Genomic DNA, 19,942 nt, shown 5'->3' on the forward strand with positions numbered 1-19,942 from the left:
CATCATTTTCCCCCGTTCAAAACCGATCCTCGCTGCAAATAAGGTAATTTGGTGCCCAAAATACTTGTTATTTCATAATATGCAAAATGTATTTATTTGTTTTTGAAAAGCATCTGGATTATTATTTCTTCCACTTAATAAAATACTATTTCATTTGAACTCCAGACTCTGATTTTATTTTAATAAAAGATAATTTAAAATTTGTTAAATTCTAAGTTTTATCGTGTGTGTGTGTCCATCATAGTAATCCAACATGTTGATTGGTTATTAATAACATTCTTGTGTGCCTTAATGTATTACTGAATATTCATGATGCTGATGATGCTGCTCTATCTAAAAGTTCTGTAAATATGGTTTTAACCTTGGATGTAGTAGCAATTCGCCTCGCATCTGTCCGTCGACCTAATAACTTTATAAAACGTGCTACATAAACAATCTCCGGGACAAGTTTGCAATTCCGCTGAGTGCAAAAGTTGTCACCTTAATTTTTGGAGTTAAGTCAAAACAAAGTTGATAACTTGGTTGGTATTGATTCCCTGATATTTGTCCTAAAATTTTTTGGATCTAGCACCACTGTTGAAAAAGTTATGCCCCTTTTTTCAACAATTTCCTCAGAGGAAAAGTACTTTTCCTCAAGGGAAATCAAATTTCCCTGAAGGAAAAAGATTTTTCCTCAAGGGAAATTGTTTTTTCCTCAAGGGAAAAAGATTTCCCTTAGGGAATTTGCTGCATAATTATTTCCTCTGAGGAAATTCTATTTCCTTTGAGGAAATTCTATTTCCTTAGAGGAAATTCTTTTTCCTTTGAGGAAATTTGCAGCTTCAAATTTTCCTTGGAGGAAATACTTTTTCCTGTGAGGAAATTTGTAGCTTCAAATTTTCCTTGGAGGAAATACTTTTTCCTGTGAGGAAATTTTTGACAAACACTTTTCCTTGGAGGAAAATTCAAGACAACAAATTTCCTCTAAGGAAATCATTGATCTTCAAATTTCCTCTAGGGAAATTTCTGAACATCAAATTTCCCTTAAGGAAATGTTTTTCCTCTATGGAAATTTCATAACAGTACAAACAGTATTAATATATTTTCTCCTAGACTGAATTATTGATACAAAAGATAATTAAAACTTTAATACTGTAATACAAATTTTCATGGTGAGTATTAAACATACAAAAACAAAAGGCTGACTGTTTAGCATGTTTAAGACAATACAATAATAAGCAAAATGCTATGAATATCATACCATTTGTGATGTTATTAATAGTGTGCTCATATTTGCATATTAAATAAAATAAACACTTTTCATGTCAAATTAACTTGTCTTCTGTTTCAGCTGCTGTGTATTCGACCCCCTACATAACAGTTCAGTGCATAAATAATTCAATCCACAAGACATCTTCCTTCAATTGGTTGAATAAATTTTGGCAACGTATGTTCTTCAAACATCTTCTTTGTATATTTGATATGATGGAGCCATGTACATGAATTGATAAAGCAGGTGTTTATTTCGACAACAAACATGACAAAGATACTATTTTTTTTTCTTAATTTCTCCATAATCCATCAGTTAATATGAATGTAGGTTGTTACATTTTACACAATTGTGTTCTTTGATAGTACTCCATTTTGTTTATAGCAATTTTGTAGGATTTTTTCTATTTCTTTTTCCAGAAAAACACTCAGTTGAGTTCATTTCACATTAATAATCCAATTAGCACACTATGTCATGTATGTAGAAAAGTATTAACAATTAAGTTTCCTCTTCAGTATAGACCTGCAGGACCTGTTGATGATCATAAAAACCAAGATATCTGACCTATAAATACACAAAATAAAACAAAAATGTTATAAATGGAGAAAAAAACAGCAATATAAATAAGCTTATTTTATCATGTTTTAATGAACATTTTGAGAAACTTTCATTTGATATTCTTACTTGTCATGCTTATGAGTTCTCTTATTTCAGTGCTTTGTGTCCAAGATTTAATATTCGTTGTTTAGTGCCTTGCAGTGATATTTAAAGTTGAGCCACTTGCAATAGTTGTTATAGAATGTTCATATGTTGTGTTAATATTTGAACCACTGTCCTATATTATGGTAAGGTTGAGTGCTCACAGACATGAGGCCTAAATTAATATATTGTTTGTTTCCCTAATCCCTATTCTGACAAGCCAGGTGTGGGTAGGTAGGTAGGTAAATAATTTTATTTTCCCCAAAAGCCTGAATATTATCGGATGATCCGGCAAGCCCGAAAATCAGAAATGAATAAAATAATATTTGGCTTAGTTTTGACAATAAAATTTAATGAGTAGGGCCATTTTTGCAGGGTCGGTCAGGATTGGAGAAACAAACAATATTTTATATTAGGCATGATTTTTTTTTATTAATTGTTATTGACTTTGAACATGTTGAACTAAATTGGATTGTTTAAATCTTTATATGTTGAGATCTTTAATGGATGACCTATAAAGGAAGTGTTTTCTCATTATTGAAGGCAGGCCCATGATTGGCCTTTAATTTCTTGCATCCGCTTCATTGAACTCTGGTGGATAAGTCACTCATTTACCATACCACATTTTCTTATTTTCATATGAGTCATCATTCAAAGGCAATTTCTTTTATTACTGTAATTCAGAAATTATCGAAACTTTTTAGTAATGCGAATAATGTGACTGGGTGAGTATCGCAAAAATAAGATTTCATATTTTGATAACAGAAACATATATATATATATATATATCATGTAACTATATAGATCAGTGGCGGATGCAGGAATTTTCGAAAGGGGGGGTGCTAGCCCAGGGTAAAGGGGGGGGGTGCAGGGGGGTGCAAACATATGTCCCGATTCAAATGCATTGATCGGCGAAAATAAAGGGGGGGTGCGGACCCCCGGAACCCCCCCTCTGGATCCGCCACTGTAGATCTTTATGCAGATTTTTTTTGTAATCACAATAAGTTGTCCCTTCCCTGAAAAACCTGAATTTACAGTATATAGAAGTGGTCTTACCATTTAGGCCTTGTTGTATTCTGTTTATCTTGTTTTGCGCTCATTTCTATTGTAACTGTTTATATTTTTCATCATTTTTCTATATTTCTTGTCCTATAAAACATAAAAAGGGTAAAAACTATTATAAAACATCAGTTTGTGTTTTTCTTTATATTCAGTTATATTTAAAAAGAATGGAATATTTGTGCTATTTCATTTCACAAACTTTTTGCCAGTCATGACTTTCAAAGACTTTCACCCTGGTCAATAGTTTAAAAAACAAACATTCCCATACTTTTTCTTTGTGTTCGTACTAATTTTTCATTTGACAACAAAGACATGATTCAACTATTCTTCTAAAATTTGTTTCGCTTGACTACGTTAAACTCTGAAATATTGTTAACAGTATAATCTGTATGTGTCTCACTTGTCAAAATTTCAAATTAATATATAAATCAGATAAAAATGCTATGCATGGCTCAGCTTGATACAAACGTACAGGTTGAACCCAGAACAGTTGGGGCAAGTATGGACACAACATTCAAGCTCAATACAACTCTGAATTTTAAATTTGGATTGTGATTCAATAGTTGATGCAGCATAGGTTTCTGACACAGAATGAATGCGGTCCAAGTACTTAAAAATTTTAAATTGACAATTAACCTCTAAAATGGTCCAATATTCAAAATCTCATGGTTAGATGCAGCATATCAACATGATCAAAGAACCCCAATAATTCATTTTTTGGTGAAATCAAATAAAGTTAAATTTTGGACCTTTTAGAACTCAATGTGGACCAATTTGATAATGGGTCAAAATATCAAAAATCTTAATGAATGGTTAGATTCAGCATATCAAAGAGCCCCATATAATCAATTTTTGTTGAAATCAAACAAAGTAAAATTTTGGACCCCGATTTGGATCAACTTGAATTTGGGCCCATAATAAAACCAGGTGCTCCGCAGGGCGCAGCTTTATACGACCGCAGAGGTCGAACCCTGAACAGTTGGGGCAAGTATGGACAAAACATTCAAGCGTGATACAGCTCTGAATTTGGATTGTGATCAAATTTTTGACATTACATGGGTTTTTTTTTACACACAAAACAAATGTCAGGATTTTACAAATCAATTAAAGATTTCTTCTTCAAACTTTTTAAATCTAAAATTAAATAGTTGATCATGACACAGCATAGGTTTCTGACACAGAACGAATGTGGTCTAATGAACCTAAAAGGTTTTTTTTGCCTTTGAGCAATTCACTATGCTGTTGAATATTAATCCTCTCAAAAAAATGTTTGAAGAAACTTTCTTTTTATTTATGAAATCTGAAATGAGAAAAATATAACCCCCCCCCCTTTTTTTTCACATCCCCGTTTCCCTTTTTCCAAAACTGATATCAATTCAAATTTCTAATGGAGTTTGCAACAATATCTACTCTTTTAAATACATCATAAAATATTAAAATGTAAAATAAAGTGCTTGTTATCACTGAATGGTAAAGATTGGTTGGTAGTAAAAGTGAATATACATTGTTTATTGTATAAAACAATAAAAAAAACTTCATCAGCAACATTTTATATTGGCAAATTTCCAATGAAGTTATTTGCATAAAGTTATTGGCAAATAAAAATAGAAAATGACATCATAGTCATGTCTGGCAAATGTCCAACATACATTATCTAAAAACATTTTAGATAAGATAAGGAAAAAAAGCTTCATCAGCAACATTTTATATTGGCAAATTTCCAATGAAGTTATTTACATAAAGTTATTGGCAAATAAAAATAGAAAATGACATCATAGTCATGTCTGGCAAATTTCCAACATATATTATCAACTACTATTCTATACAAAGAAAGATAACTCCAATTGAAAATTAATTGCTATTGCACAATATTGTGCAATTAGATATTTCTTGCTATTGTGCAATACTGTGCAATTGAAAATTTCTTGCTATTGATACTATACTTGATATGGAATCCTGATTTGGACCAACTTGAAAACTGGGCACATAATCAAAAATCAAAGTACATATTTAGATAAAGCATATCAAATAAGCCCAAGAATTTAATTTTTGTTAAAATCAAACTTAATTTAATTTTGGACCCTTTGGACCTTAATGTAGACCAATTTGAAAACTGGACCAAAAATTAAGAATCTACATACACAGTTAGATTTGGCATATCAAAGAACCCATTTATTCAATTTTTGATGAAATCAAACAAAGTTTAATTTTGGACCCCCATTTGGACCAACTTAAAAACTAGGCCAATAATTAAAAATCTAAGTACATTTTTAAATTCAGCATATCAAAGAACCCCAAGGATTCAATTTTTGTTAAAATCAAACCAAGTTTAATTTTGGACCCTTTGGACCTTAATGTAGACCAATTTGAAAACGGGACCAAAAATTAAGAATCTACATACACAGTTAGATTCGGCATATCAAAGAACCCCAATTATTCAATTTTTGATGAAATCAAATAAAGTTTAATTTGGACCCTTTGGGCCCTTTATTCCTAAACTGTTGGGACCAAAACTCCCAAAATCAATACCAACCTTCCTTTTGTGGTCATAAACATTGTGTTTAAATTTCATTGATTTCTATTTACTTAAACTAAAGTTATTGTGCAAAAACCAAGGTTATAATGCTTATTTGGGCCCTTTTTTGGCCCCTAATTCCTAAACTGTTGGAACCAAAACTCCCAAAATCAATCCCAACCTTTCTTTAGTGGTCATAAACCTTGTGTCAAAATTTCATAGATTTCTATTAACTTCAACTAAAGTTATAGTGCGAAAACCAAGAAAATGCTTATTTGGGCCCTTTTTGGCCCCTAATTCCTAAAATGTTGGGACCAAAACTCCCAAAATCAATCCCAACCTTCCTTTTGTGGTCATAAACCTTGTGTTTAAATTTCATAGATTTCTATTCACTTTTACTAAAGTTAGAGTGCGAAAACTAAAAGTATTCGGACGCAGGACGACGACGACGACGACGACGACGCAGACGCCAACGTGATAGCAATATACGACGAAAAAATTTTCAAATTTTGCGGTCGTATAAAAATCTAAGTAAATATTCAGATTCAGCATATTAATCTGAACACCAAGGATTTAAATATTGTTGAAATCAAAATAAGTTTAATTTTGGACCCTTTGGACCTTAAGGTAGACCAATTTAAACAGGACCAAAAAACTAGGAATCTAAATACACAGTTAGATTTGGCATATCAAAGAACTCCAATAATTCAATTTTCTATAAAATCAAACAAAGTTTAATATTGGCCCCTATTGGCCCCTAATTCATGTAATTCCTAAACTCTGAACAAAACTCTGGTCACAAACCTTGTGTTTGAATTTCATAGATTTCTATTACTTGTACTAAAGTTATTAAGCGAAAACTAAATGTCCTGGGACAACGACGACTACATGATAAAATTGAGAATGGAAAAAGGGAATGTGTCAAAGAGACAACAACCTGACCATAGATTTGAGGGTTGGAATCCTTTTCTTTTACCGAGCAATGCATTTGAATGGGAGATATAGTTGGAACCCCTCTTTGCTCTTGGTTGGGACCCCCCTTTTAAAATGGCTGGATCCGCCCCTGAGAAGCATTATAGAAAAATCTATAAGCTTTAACTCAAAATAAGGATAATTTTATTTTTAAAGGGCAGGCACAGATCCAGAGGGGGGTTCAAGGGATTGGAACCCCCCTTTTTTTGGATAATCAATGCATTTGAATAGGGACATGTAATTGGACCCACTCCCCTTCCCCTTTTGTCCTGGGTTAGAATCCCACCCCCACCCCTTTTTAAAATGACTGGATCCGCCCCTTAAGGGTCTATAATTAAGTTTGACAACATCAGACGACATACTACTTTATCAAAAAAAAAATGCCACATTTCATCCAATTTAATTTCATCCCTTACTTGCTACATGTATTTCATCCATAATATTTAAAGAAATAAATTTGGGAGGAGTATGATTTTAATTCATTTGTAATTTGCAAGTTATTAACTATCCAAACTAGAGACCTAATAGAGTAGATATACTTGACTAATTTAAATCAAACTTGGGGTGACTGAGAACAAAGATTTAAGGGAATAGATGACAGTTTACCTACAATGACCTAGTTTCATAGCAATAGCATACATTAATAAAGACTACATGGTCATTCTTATGTTTAAACGTGGTTTAAACTTTGGGTGTTCATTTTTTAATGTTTAACATGTTTAAAGCTAACAATTTCAACTACATACATGTATCAAGATTTGATCCTACATTATTTAAATATTGAAAAAAATAGCTTTTTAAATTTGGATCTATATATAATTGTGAATGTCACATGGATGTATTTTAATGTAAAGCATCTGAAAAATTATTAGCCGTCTCATATTTATTTCAGTTCTTCAAAAGGCAAATTTATATGAGCTTATGCTGAAAATAGAGATTTCTTATTAAGGAGAAATCCCTGCCCCCCTTTTTGTGTGAAAAATTTTGTTGATTATATAGGGAATCACAGAAACATGACTGAGGCAAGCATCCCCCATCTGAACCCCCCCCCCCCCCACCCCCCCATGAATATGTTTTTTTAGCTTGTGTAGGTGTAAGTCAGTAAGGAGGCAACCATTTGATTTGTAGGCCGGGTGAAAAATGTGATTAATCTTGCTTTTTGTAAACTTGTGCTATAAATAAAAATTACCAATCCATTAAAAAGTCCGTGAGCCCAATCTCATCCAGTGAAATAGATTATAGTCTGTTTTCGAAGTTATATGGAAGTAAGTTAGTAGTCCAGATAATTATGACGCATTGCAAGGCATTTTTTCTAAGGAGAAGTGTAGAATGGGGGAATGGAACCAATAAATTGATCGGATCCGAAATGTTCTTCCCAGTAAAGGAGCACCTATTATTTTGTAGGTAATTATTATTAGTGTCGGTGGTCTCACAAACTCAGAGTGAATATTGCATGCACATTAAAATTAGCAGAGAAGAGACAATTATCAACTTGTGTATTATTCATTTTCTCGCAGTTATTTACGGTAAATCAGCTATATAGACATAGGAAGATGTGGTGTATGTATATATATATATATATATCCGAAAACAGGTGTTCGGTTCTAGTACTATAGTGGCTATAGTATATGACTTTTAAATAACAATTATCAATTATATCTGTGGCGGGTCGAAGGGGATGCAATCCGGGGTTGGCCTCCCCTAGCATTTTGTGAGCAATCATTGCATAAATGATAATCTCGGGAATCCTCTCAAGTTCCTATATACAAGGTGATAGGACGTTCCGTTGGAATAGGTTACCTGTGCATCAGGAAAAGTTTTAAGGCATAGCGTGAAAAGGTAACCTATTCCAACGGAACCGAACGTCCTATCACCTTGTATATAGGAACCTTAAAAATATGTGAATAGGTCGGGAAAAACTCTCTTTTGACACTTAGGTATTGCTCTGTTGCATTACACACCAATCAAAACGCAAACAATATGGGAAAAGATAACATTTTAACCTACACAATATACGAATAAGGTATACACTTTTGAAATCTAAATTATATGAAAAGGGTGGGGTAACCGTAGAAAACCAGCGGCAACGACACCCCTTATTTAATGGAGACATGTAGTTGGAACCCCCTTTATCATGGCTGGGTCCGCCCATGATTTTACATGTAAATCAAGCCCCGGGTATTTGTTGGCATAACGGTAACCACGAAAGGGGGGGGGGGCTAATTAAAAGCACGAGGAATTATAAATATACAATTCAACAGGGGTAGAGTGCATCGAGGAATGGGAATTAAAATTGTCTCTTCACGATGATCGAAAAAAGTATCTTGCACGTTATTTTCATCATCTTGTCTGAAACACTCTGAATAATGAGCTTCAAGGCGAAAACAATGCATGTGAAATACTAATAACATACACTTCTTTTTTTATACGTTGTATGGACAAACCCATAAATCCCTCAACAAAAATTGCTTGATTCATGTCATATCAAATATAAATTACAGCGCGGAAAGGTAACTTTAATCTGAGACTACTATAACACATGTGTTATAGTAGTCTCAGCTTTAATTTAATATCAAAACTAAATTTTTGTTATATTTTTCAATAAATTTATAAATCTTAATTAGGCATGCGTTGCGTCCCAGATAGCAATACTTTGTTGGGCCAACATTGGTGATTGGTTGGCACAGTTGGTAAATAGTTGGCGTTGGCAGCACAACAAGAAACCGACGTTGGCCCAACAAAACCCAGCCAACAGTTATTTTGACACTATTGGCCCCTTGTTGGCCCAACAAAACCCAGCCAACAGTTATTTTGACACTATTGGCCCCTTGTTGGCCCAACGACTTTCCACCAACTGTCATTTTGGTGTTATTGGCCCAATGTTGGCCCAACATTACCAACTGTTATTTTTAAAGTAGCTTGCCCAACGATATTTGACTTACGTTATCCATTGGTTCAGTGTAAGATTTTCTGACTGAAACTACTGAACCAATTTTATTCGAACTTTATTTGAATGATTCTATGTTATCATAGAGACTATAGATTGTGTTTGAAGGGCATTGAGGACTTAGTAAAAAATCAAATAATAAAGTCTTCCCAAATAGGGCTATTTTAAACCGTCTGTGCCAAGAGCTAGAAAATTCTTAGTATTTTGAATAATTCAAAAGTTTTTAAAACAGTATATTTATAAAAAAAAATAACCATATCATTGATATTTCATGACAATATTGAAATATGAGCCAACATTGTGCCAACAATATGCCAACGTATTAAGTTCTTATCTCCCCATATTATACCACAGATTTTTTTTTTTTTTTTTTAGATATTATTTCAAAGTGCAAACCAAAAAATGTGCTCTTCATTCTCTTTATCTAATATTTTCAAATCTGTGTAGTCATTTAAATGTATTTATCTTAATGATTGAATAATTTTATGCACAAACAAAAAATACTTAAAACCAGCCCAAAAAACCAAATAGAATTTGAATATAGTTTCTGCAAGTTGTAAAACTAATCAACTGAACTCAGCTGCTCATTTGACACGAGTGTAACAGCACACTCTCCACATGACAGCCGATATTGATCTGCCAATATAATATACATTAATTATTATATATTAGAGATAAATATTTCTTAATACATAACATGAAATGCATGAATAACATGTTTGACACACTGAAGCCATCGTTGGCATACTGCTGTTCGACCAACATTGGTCCAACATAATTTTAAAACTAGACGACGTTGGTAGACTGTTGGCAAATGGTTGACATTGTTGGCAGATTGTTGGCAAATAGTTAACCTTGTTGCCATACTGATGTTGGGCCAACAAAGACCCAACATGTTGGGCCAACTGAGGGCCGATGAGCAAAATGACGTTGGCCCAACATAGTTTTCCAACATTGGCCCAACAATGTTGCCAACGGAACGCCAATATTGGCCCAACACATGTTTGCTATCTGGGGTGAGTTCCATTTCATGAGACCTACACAGATTTCTATAAAACAAATCAAAAATTATAAATACAGTTTTTCAATTCTTTCCGGCATAGATAAAAAAAATATGTATATAATCTATATACGATTTGGTTGAATTATTTCACTTCATTTTAATGATAAATCCTTTAGTTCTTAAATTTTTAATTAAAATGAATTTATCATTTTGATATCTAACGATAAACTTTTTAAATTGAAGTGACATGGTCAGTAACCTAATTAGTTGCATGGCTGATTACCATCTTACAGGTGACCCAGTAATTTTCCATATGACAGTAGCGTGTACCCTCGGGGTTATATCGGGGTGTGTATAACTTATTTTCTGGGGAACATATATCCTGTCCACGTGTAGTACTTAGCATATATTGCAACAGATGACATTAAACAAATTTTCTTTGTAGCATCGGAGGCAATTTCATGTTCGACCACACAAAATATTTCACAAAAAAGATATGATAAAATCAAAAGAAAAAGATAAAGAAATATTAACAAATAAAGGTGGAATTGAGTAAACGGGGATTCGTGTTTTTATGAGCTTATTTTCAGTGGACAACAACAAATGGAAGTTTTTAACGACCTTGTGTGACCTATAGTTGTTAATGTTTGTGTCATTTTGGTCTTTTGTGGATAGTTGTCTCATTGGCAATCATACCACATCTTTTTGACTGGCTATATACATGATATAATATATATAGCACTTACACGGTCGGTCCAGAGGACATATTTCATACTAGATAACTTATACAGTAATTCTTTTTATATATATGAAAATTATTGTCCGATCTGATACACGTACCTATAATGTACAGAATTTTGAACAGCTTCAAATATATGGGGTCCGTAGAAACACCGCAAAGTGCACTAAGAACAAAAATGTGCACTAAGGACTTACTCCTTTCATAATTTTAAATTATATTTTTTCTAATGTTTTCTCGACACGTGCCTCAAAAAGTTGATTGTCACCTTTAGTATAATCAATAGCAATTCATGTTCGCTCAACCTTGGCCCGTGAATAATCTACTAGTATACTGATTAAACATGTATATGGTATTTCAAATTGTTTGTTTTTTGCCGTATTTATTCTGTCTGCTATATTTTTTACTTCTAAATTAATAGCGTATTTTCAACTCTTTTCAGTTTGGGATTTTTCATCCTTTTAATTTTAAAAAGACAAATAATTGTGAACACTTCACGGAAAAGTTAGGATTGATATTTGGTTGCTTAACGTCCAGTTGCCAATACTTCATTCATTTTTCTAATGTTAAGAACTATGCCATTTATCAATATTTCGATTTGAGCGTTACTGATGAGTCTTGTGTAGACGAAACGCGCGTCTGGCGTACTAAATTATAATCCTGGTACTTTTGATAACTATCACAGCAATGTTTTTAAACATGTTTAGGAAAGGAACATATTTCTGATTCGATGTTTATATACAAATGCATTACAAGTATAAATATGTATAGGTTGATGTTTAGTCCCTTCGATGTTTTAGTCTGTAAATAAATTATGACCAATTTATTTCTGACATCTTCTTCATTTTTAACTTTTGTGGATAGGTGTTTCATTGACAGCCGTACCACATCTCCTTTCGCTTATTTTTGTTGTATATATTTTTTAATTCACTTTCCTTGTCTTTTAAAATATAAAGTAAGTAAGTAAGTAAATTGTTTATTATAGTGACATGTGTAAATCAGCATAAATTTGTACAAAATATAATTACATATATAATACACCCGGCCCAATGGACCAATAAGTCACCTTTTACTGTTAGTTCAATATAAATGTTCTAATATCACGTGTCAATTGCCAATTTAAATTTAAATACAGATAACTATAGATTAAGAATTAACGATTGTAAAAGTTCATATATTATTCAACTAATGTTTGTGAAAAAGTTTAAGAATGTTAACTAGAGTAAACTGTTTGTTTTCTACGGAAAAGTGACGCTGCTAAGTATTTAGCTATTTTCCTTGGATGGTTCACCATTAGAAATGTTAATTTTCCCTGCTCATCTAGTTGCGTAAAGTCAGGCACCATTAATATCTCGCTAAAAACAGTTTGTCTGATATCATTATAAAATGTGCAGTTTATAAGAAAATGTAGCTCACTTTCAACATTTTGAACTCTGTTTTCTACTGGTTCCCCAATATATCTACCAGTCTCAATTCTGATCGGTAATTTAACATGAATAAATTCGTACAGACTTCGTTCCCTTTTCACAGGTAATGCCTGCCTCATATCAAATATTGTTCATTAGTTCTACCAATACAAACAAGACAAATTAAATCTAGTACATAATAAAAGAAGAAATTTTGCTATTGTAAATTTTAGGGATGTCGACAATTACGTTGCTACAACGTTTAAATTACGTGATTTATTTGATCGATGTACAGTACTGTAACATATTGCAATTATTTTTTATTATTTTTTTTATTATTACGATGTTTAATTGATGACAAAAACATGGTTCCTCTTTTATAATAGCGTAAAAATCAACTTAATACTTTATCGACCAAAAATATGACGACGTTGCTATAACGTCACAGATACGTGACAGATGCGTCGCAATATGACATTGCAACAACGTAATATAAACGTTATTAAAAACAATAATAACGTTGTCCTGACGTCGGTTCTACGTCGTATCTGACGTGACGTAAAATTACATTCTCACAACGTTGCAACAACGTCGTACTAACGTAACGTCAGCCATGACCTTCCAGCGACCAATACATAACGTCGCAAGGACGTCATGTGTTTCCTGGGTAATGGCTTAACGTGTTACCAAATTAAAAAGAAGAAATAGGCTCAAAACCGCATTTTTAACTTTAGATTTTTTTTCAATCCCAAAATAGAGAAGAGGTCCGGTATACAGACTTATTAAAAAGTCCAGATGAGAAGTTTAACTTGCTTTTCTATTCCCGGCACTTTTAACTTAACGCATGCAAAAAAAATATTCAGTACCTGGTTACAGTTGCGCATTGACAAATTATAATCTTTCGATTAAATGATCTTAAATCTATATGGTCTTTATTTTAAAAGTTATAAAATCTAAATGTAAAGTGATCTAAAATGTTCAATATAAATGAGTATTTTCGCTGTGAAATGAATCTAAGGTCGTCTAAAAGTGTATACATGTGTATTTGACCCGACTACTGACTACATAGTAAACTATTCATTATGTACCTATAAGGGGGGTCTGAGCGGGACTCGGGATTGTCGAGGCGTATTTTTTGTAAACGTGACACATGAAAGTCAAATTATGAGGGAGGGTAGGAGGGGTACTGATCCCGAAATCCCGAGCTTAAAAACACGAAATCCCGAAATCCCGGGCTTAAAAAACACGAAATCCAGAGGTCCCGAAATTCGAAAAAAGAATTATCGTAGCCCGAAAGGGTCAATCCCGAAATCCAGAGCTTAAAAACACCCGATCCCGCAGTCCCGATAAAGGTCCTATCCTCCCTCAAATTATTGTGCCGTGAAAACGCGAAATGAAGTTTAGCGGGACATGGGAAATTACAAAAATAGCAGAATTGTTCACTTACATAGTGTACGCGGGATGGCATCATGCGAGAATCTAAAAAAATAAGTAGTAACTAAGAGGGATCCGTGAACAGAACCCCCAATGAGACCCCCATTAGTTGTGGCTTATTTTAGTCTTTTTAGTTAGTTTCTTTCCCCTACATTACTTGACCGTTTTTGTAAAACAACAGCACTCGAGGTCTGACAGTATTTTACCAAGAAATGCACAAAATATTCAAAAAGAAGGCCTAGAAAATTTAAATATTGGTATGCACACATACTCCCCTATCAGCACAGACAATTATATTTTTGTAAAGGCGCCAAACTCGTTTCTAATATTTATAATAGAACCGAAAAGAAAATGGAAATGGAAATGGGGAATGTATCAAAGAGATAACAACATGACCAAAGAGCAGATAACAGCCATAGGTCACCGATGGGTCTTCAATGCAACGAGAAAATCCCGCAACCTGAGACGGGTGGATCTAGTCATATAAAGGGGTTCCTAACCCAGGACAGTTTTTTTTTGGGGGGGGGGGTGTCCAACTACATGTCCCCATTCAAATGCATTGATCGTCCAATAAAGAAAGGGGGTTCCAACATGTCCAACCTTCAGCCCCCCCTGGATCCGTGCCTGTGAGGCTGCTTTAGCTTGCCATTAAACAAAAATGTATACTAGTTGAGTGATAATGGACGTCATACTAAACTCTTCAATATAAAAAAAAGAAACTAAAATAAAAATCATACAAAGGTCACAAAGGCCATAACTTCTGGCTCCTGAATTAGGAAAAGTGCAAAATGCAGTGAGGATAAAAGCCTGTACTGTAAATTCCTGAAATTACAATTATATAAATCATCTCACATCTTTGTGCATTTCTTGAAATTGGTCATATTAATAAATGCATGCAATATTTTCAGAAAATTTCAATATATAGGCTTTTAAAAGTCAATCTTGTGCATGATTATCAATGATTATACTCGCACAATTAACACATGTGGTTCTCAAAACTCAGAGGTGTCTATGCTATTTATGACAACATTTTAATCAAGTATAAATTTACAAAATATGTTTAGAACTATATGATTTTTAGGTTTTTAAGCATAGATATAGTAGGTCAGGATCTGCGAACTCTCACTGACTGACTGAGCACATGAATTCAACACTAGTTTTTTGGTGATGTTGGTGTTGCTTAGTGTTTTGTTTTGTTTTTCTTTTCTGCATCTTATGTTTTGCCTTGGCATTGTCAGTTTCTCTTTCATTGCCTTTGGTTTTTTTTGTTATGTTAAATAACAAGTCACAAGAGAGAAAAAACAAAAAAAATATGTGAAAAAATGGCTTAGTTCAGTATATATTAAGGACAGAGATAACAAATAGCTAAATAAGAAAATTCCCTTTCTATGTACAGTCATTTGTCTGATAATCTAGAAGATAGCCTGATTTGGTCTAATTCTCCTGAATTCTAGCAGGTACTTTATTCCAACTTTTTTAATTCAAACAAACCACGTCTTAAATAGTCTTGGAATTAGAATACATTAATCATAAAATTTTCATAATACTTTGGTGAATTATCTATTGATATAATCATGATAATTAAGCTCCTTTTTAATTTTTAGGGTTTTTAAATTTTTAATTTAAAGTTAGGGATTTTATTCATAAAAGCGGGGATTTTTCCAGTACGTATACTATTAATAATGCTCAGGGGCGGATGCAGGAATTTTCGAAAGGGGGGTGCTAACCCAGGGCACCCAGGGCAAAGGGGGGGTGCAAAACATTTGTCCCGATACAAATGCATTGATCGGCAAAAATAAAGGGGGGGGTGCGCACCCCCGGAACCCCCCCCTGGATCCGTCACTGATGCTTTGAGCAATTTTCATGAAACTTGGTGAATTATTTTTGTATAACATAAACATGATAATTTTCCTTTTAATTTAAAAAAAAATCTGATTTATGTCATTGTACTATCATGACTTGGGATTAGGATAGTCTCAAGAATGCTTTCACAAATTTTTATGAAACTTTGGTGAATTGTTTTTATATCTTGACAAACTCCCTTTTTATTGTTATGACCCAAAGTGGAGGGGGCATAATGTTTAACACTTGTCAGATCGTTTGTCCGTCTGTCCCAAAGTTGTTTTTTGTTCTCTTACAGTACTTTAGTTTGCCTCAACCAAATTCAATTAAACTTTTACAAAAGCTTGTTATCACAATTCTCATATCAAGTTTGAATTTTGGTGATGTCAGTGTACTGTACTAGAGTATCAGAGTTATGCCCCTTTAGAAATGGGGAAAATATGCTGAATTTTTGGTTTCCTGTTCTCTAAAATTTAGTTTGTCTCAACCAAATGTTATGAAATCAATACACAATGCTTATCATCACAAAATACAGATTAAGTTTGAATTTTGGTAGTGTCTCTTTTACTAAATTCTATAGTTATGTTCTTTAAAAATGGAAAAAAATGTTTCGGCCTTCTAACTTAAGTTTCCCTCAACCAAATTTTATTAAACTTTAAAAAAATACTTTTTATCACAATTTTAATCAGATCAATTTCAAATTTTGGTAGTAAAACTTTTACCGTTCTTCAGTTATGTTCCTTTAAAACTTTGAATAATATGCAAGCTGGAGTATCATTCCCTATTTATCATGTATATTTTTTTATAAGATGCAGAGTTAAGGAACTTTAGTTGTTGCAAAGTTATTTTAAAATTGTCCATTTTCAAAAACTTTGAAAGGTTTTAGAAATTTATGGATTTGTTAAAAAAATCACAGCCTTAAACTTATAGTCACTTGAGATATATATCTATAAATGGGAGCCAAATTATATACATGTTTTATGTCAATAAATACCACTGTTTGTGCATGTTTTTTTTTTTTTTGGAGGTCAGGGGTCTTATTTGCACAGTGCTCATAGTTTTTTAGTCGATCATTAAAATTCATTTAAAGCTTAAAGACCAGCTATAAGGGCAAGAAGCTTATCAAGCACTCACGGTTTAGATTTTTATTAAACACACATTAATATACATAATGTACATTAAACAGAAAAAAATATTAATGCAAGATGTCATTCAACTTTTACTCTTTATGTATAGGACAAGAACTATAGAAGATACAGAGAAATTATATACAGCAGAAATGATAGGCAATGTAAAATTTGCAGAAGCCAACTAAACCTAAATGGTAAGGCACCTTTCAATTTTAAAAAAGTTATTGAACTTGAAAGATGATTACTAGTATCATGATTACTATAAAAATTAAAAGATGTGGTATATTAAATATGAAAACTAACATGGCTTTGAGAAAGCAATTGTAGGCCTGTTACGACCTTCAATAATGAGAAAATCCATACCCTATACTATAGTCAAAGTAGGCAGCTATAAAAGACCTAAAGATGAAACATTGAAACAATCCAAACTGTAAAACTAATCATGGTAATTGCCTAGTTTATAACAAAATAAATTACAAAAAATAAATATGACCGGTATGAAACAACAACAACAACAACCACTAAATTTTAGTGTCAGACTAAACTGACAAAAGCTACAGGCTCTGAACTTTGGACAGGCACAATAGGAATATGGCAAGGTTATATAAAAATAAGATGTGGTATGATTGCCAATAAGACAACTCTCCACCAGACAACCAATGATGTAAATTTCCTGCAAACAGGGACTTGACTTCTGTAAATCAACTAATTTTTCGTGAATACTTTATTTGGCATTTTATACTTTCTAGTCTACATCGCAGTTATTTATTTTTCTCGAGTTCAAGTTTACTTAATGTATTTTAATAAGGAAAGATACACATGAAAAACATTTATTGCTGTTTCTCTCTCCATTTATAACATTTTATTTGTTTATTTTGTGTATTTATAGGTGATTAGACATCTTGGTTTTAATGATCAATAGGTCATTACTGAAGAGGAAACTTATAGTTGAAATTTATTTACATAGTGCATAATTGGATTAATTTGAAATGGAATGTGTGCTTTCCTGCAAAAAAGAAATAGGAAATTTCAACATTATCACATGATAATGACCATAAACAAAATGGAGTTCTATCATAGATACACAAAAACACTATTGCATAAAATCAACAACATATCTTAATCAAAAGAAAGGAGAATGCTGAACAAATGCTATTTTGTTGTTGAAAAAAGGAACACCAGTTTTATCCACTCATTTACATCGCTCCCTCATATCAAATATACAGAAGAAGATCATTGAAGAACAATTTGCAAAAATGATTTCTCTTAGAATTGAAGGGAATTGTTTAGTGAATGGAATAATGTATTCACTGAATTCTTACGTAGTGGATTGAATAACTGTACACAATCTGAAACAGAAGAAATTCTAATTTAAAATAACACGAAAAGTGTTTATTTTATTATTTAATCTGCAAATATATAAACAAATTCTTTAGAACACCACAAATGGTATGACATTCAAATTGGTTGCTTATTAATGTATCGCATTGAAACAATTACAAAGAAAATAGAAGCATTTGCTCCAAAATTTTTTTTAAATCAAAGTTAAATTTATAAAAAAAGTATAAACAATACCTAGATCTAAACAGTCAGACTGTATTATTTTCAATGTCATTAAAATGTTGAGTCAAACATTTATTAAAGTTTTAAATATCATTTGCATCAATTATACAGTCTTGTTATTATTATATTCATACTGTTTGTATACATGGTGTAGTGAAGAAATGTTCAACAAGTAAAAATAAGGGAAAACATTTCCTTAAGGGAAATTTGATCTTCAGAAATTTCCTTAGAGGAAATTTGAAGAACAATGATTTCCCTAGAGGAAATTTGTTGTCTTGAATTTTCCTCCAAGGAAAAGTGTTTGTCAAAAATTTCCTCACAGGAAAAAGTATTTCCTCCAAGGAAAATTTGAAGCTACAAATTTCCTCACAGGAAAAAGTATTTCCTCCAAGGAAAATTTGAAGCTGCAAATTTCCTCAAAGGAAAAAGAATTTCCTCTAAGGAAAAAGAATTTCCTCTAAGGAAATAGAATTTCCTCAAAGGAAATAATTATGCAGCAAATTTCCTAAGGGAAATCTTTTTCCCTTGAGGAAAAAACAATTTCCCTTGAGGAAAAATCTTTTTCCTTCAGGGAAATTTGATTTCCCTTGAGGAAAAGTACTTTTCCTCTGAGGAAATTGTTGAAAAAAGGGGCATAACTTTTTCAACAGTGGTGCTAGATCCAAAAAATTTTAGGACAAATATCAGGGAACCAATACCAACCAAGTTATCAACTTTGTTTTGACTTAACTCCAAAAATTAAGGTGACAACTTTTGCACTCAGCGGAATTGCAAACTTGTCCCGGAGACTGTTCATAACCTATTAACTAATATTCTTGATTTGTACTTTTAGCTTGATCGTGTATCTTATATAATGAATGTTACTCTTATGATTGATGAACTCTTTTCTTTGTATTTTCTTCTTGTTATATTTTCTTATGCCAATAAGTTATTTGACATTTATATTCTTTTTAACTGACTTAATAAATTAGAAATATGTAATTTTTGTTTTTATAAGCTCTATTTTATTTCAATTTTTAATTATTTCTAAAAGTGTCCTAAATCCTTTCATAACATAACCTCTTGTTTTTTTTCACGTTTTATTTTTCATGAAAATCGGACTAAGATTTGTTATAGATAACTGACTGATGACGAGGAAGGTGCCTTTTGTATGAACATACAGTTTTGTAAAAAATGTCTACGTTTTGATCATGATAAGCATGCTAAGCTTTGAGGATTCTCTCCGAAGTATCTTTATTTTTGTAAGGATGAAGAAAAGTCGATGGTTGGGACATATGTATATTTCAAAGCGAGAGCGATAAAACAACACAAAAGTTACTTGATAGACATACATTTATACAAGAAATCAAAAGTAAAATAATATTAAATACCGAATTCCAAG

The 19,942-nt window shown here is 32.5% G+C and overlaps 1 protein-coding gene and 1 long non-coding RNA gene across 2 annotated transcripts in view; both read left to right on the plus strand.

Moving 5' to 3' along the window:
* LOC139484139 (fibropellin-1-like) overlaps positions 1-19,942 on the plus strand; it is a 134,253-nt gene that overhangs the window by 96,155 nt on the left and 18,156 nt on the right. The window lies entirely within an intron of this gene.
* On the plus strand, positions 14,165-19,354 carry LOC139485756 (uncharacterized). Its single transcript, XR_011655384.1, has 3 exons — positions 14,165-14,283; positions 17,105-17,192; positions 17,888-19,354. It is a non-coding gene; the product is annotated as an uncharacterized lncRNA (long non-coding RNA).

The sequence above is a fragment of the Mytilus edulis genome, chromosome 8 (assembly GCF_963676685.1).
Source record: "Mytilus edulis chromosome 8, xbMytEdul2.2, whole genome shotgun sequence".
Lineage (NCBI taxonomy): Eukaryota > Metazoa > Mollusca > Bivalvia > Mytilida > Mytilidae > Mytilus > Mytilus edulis.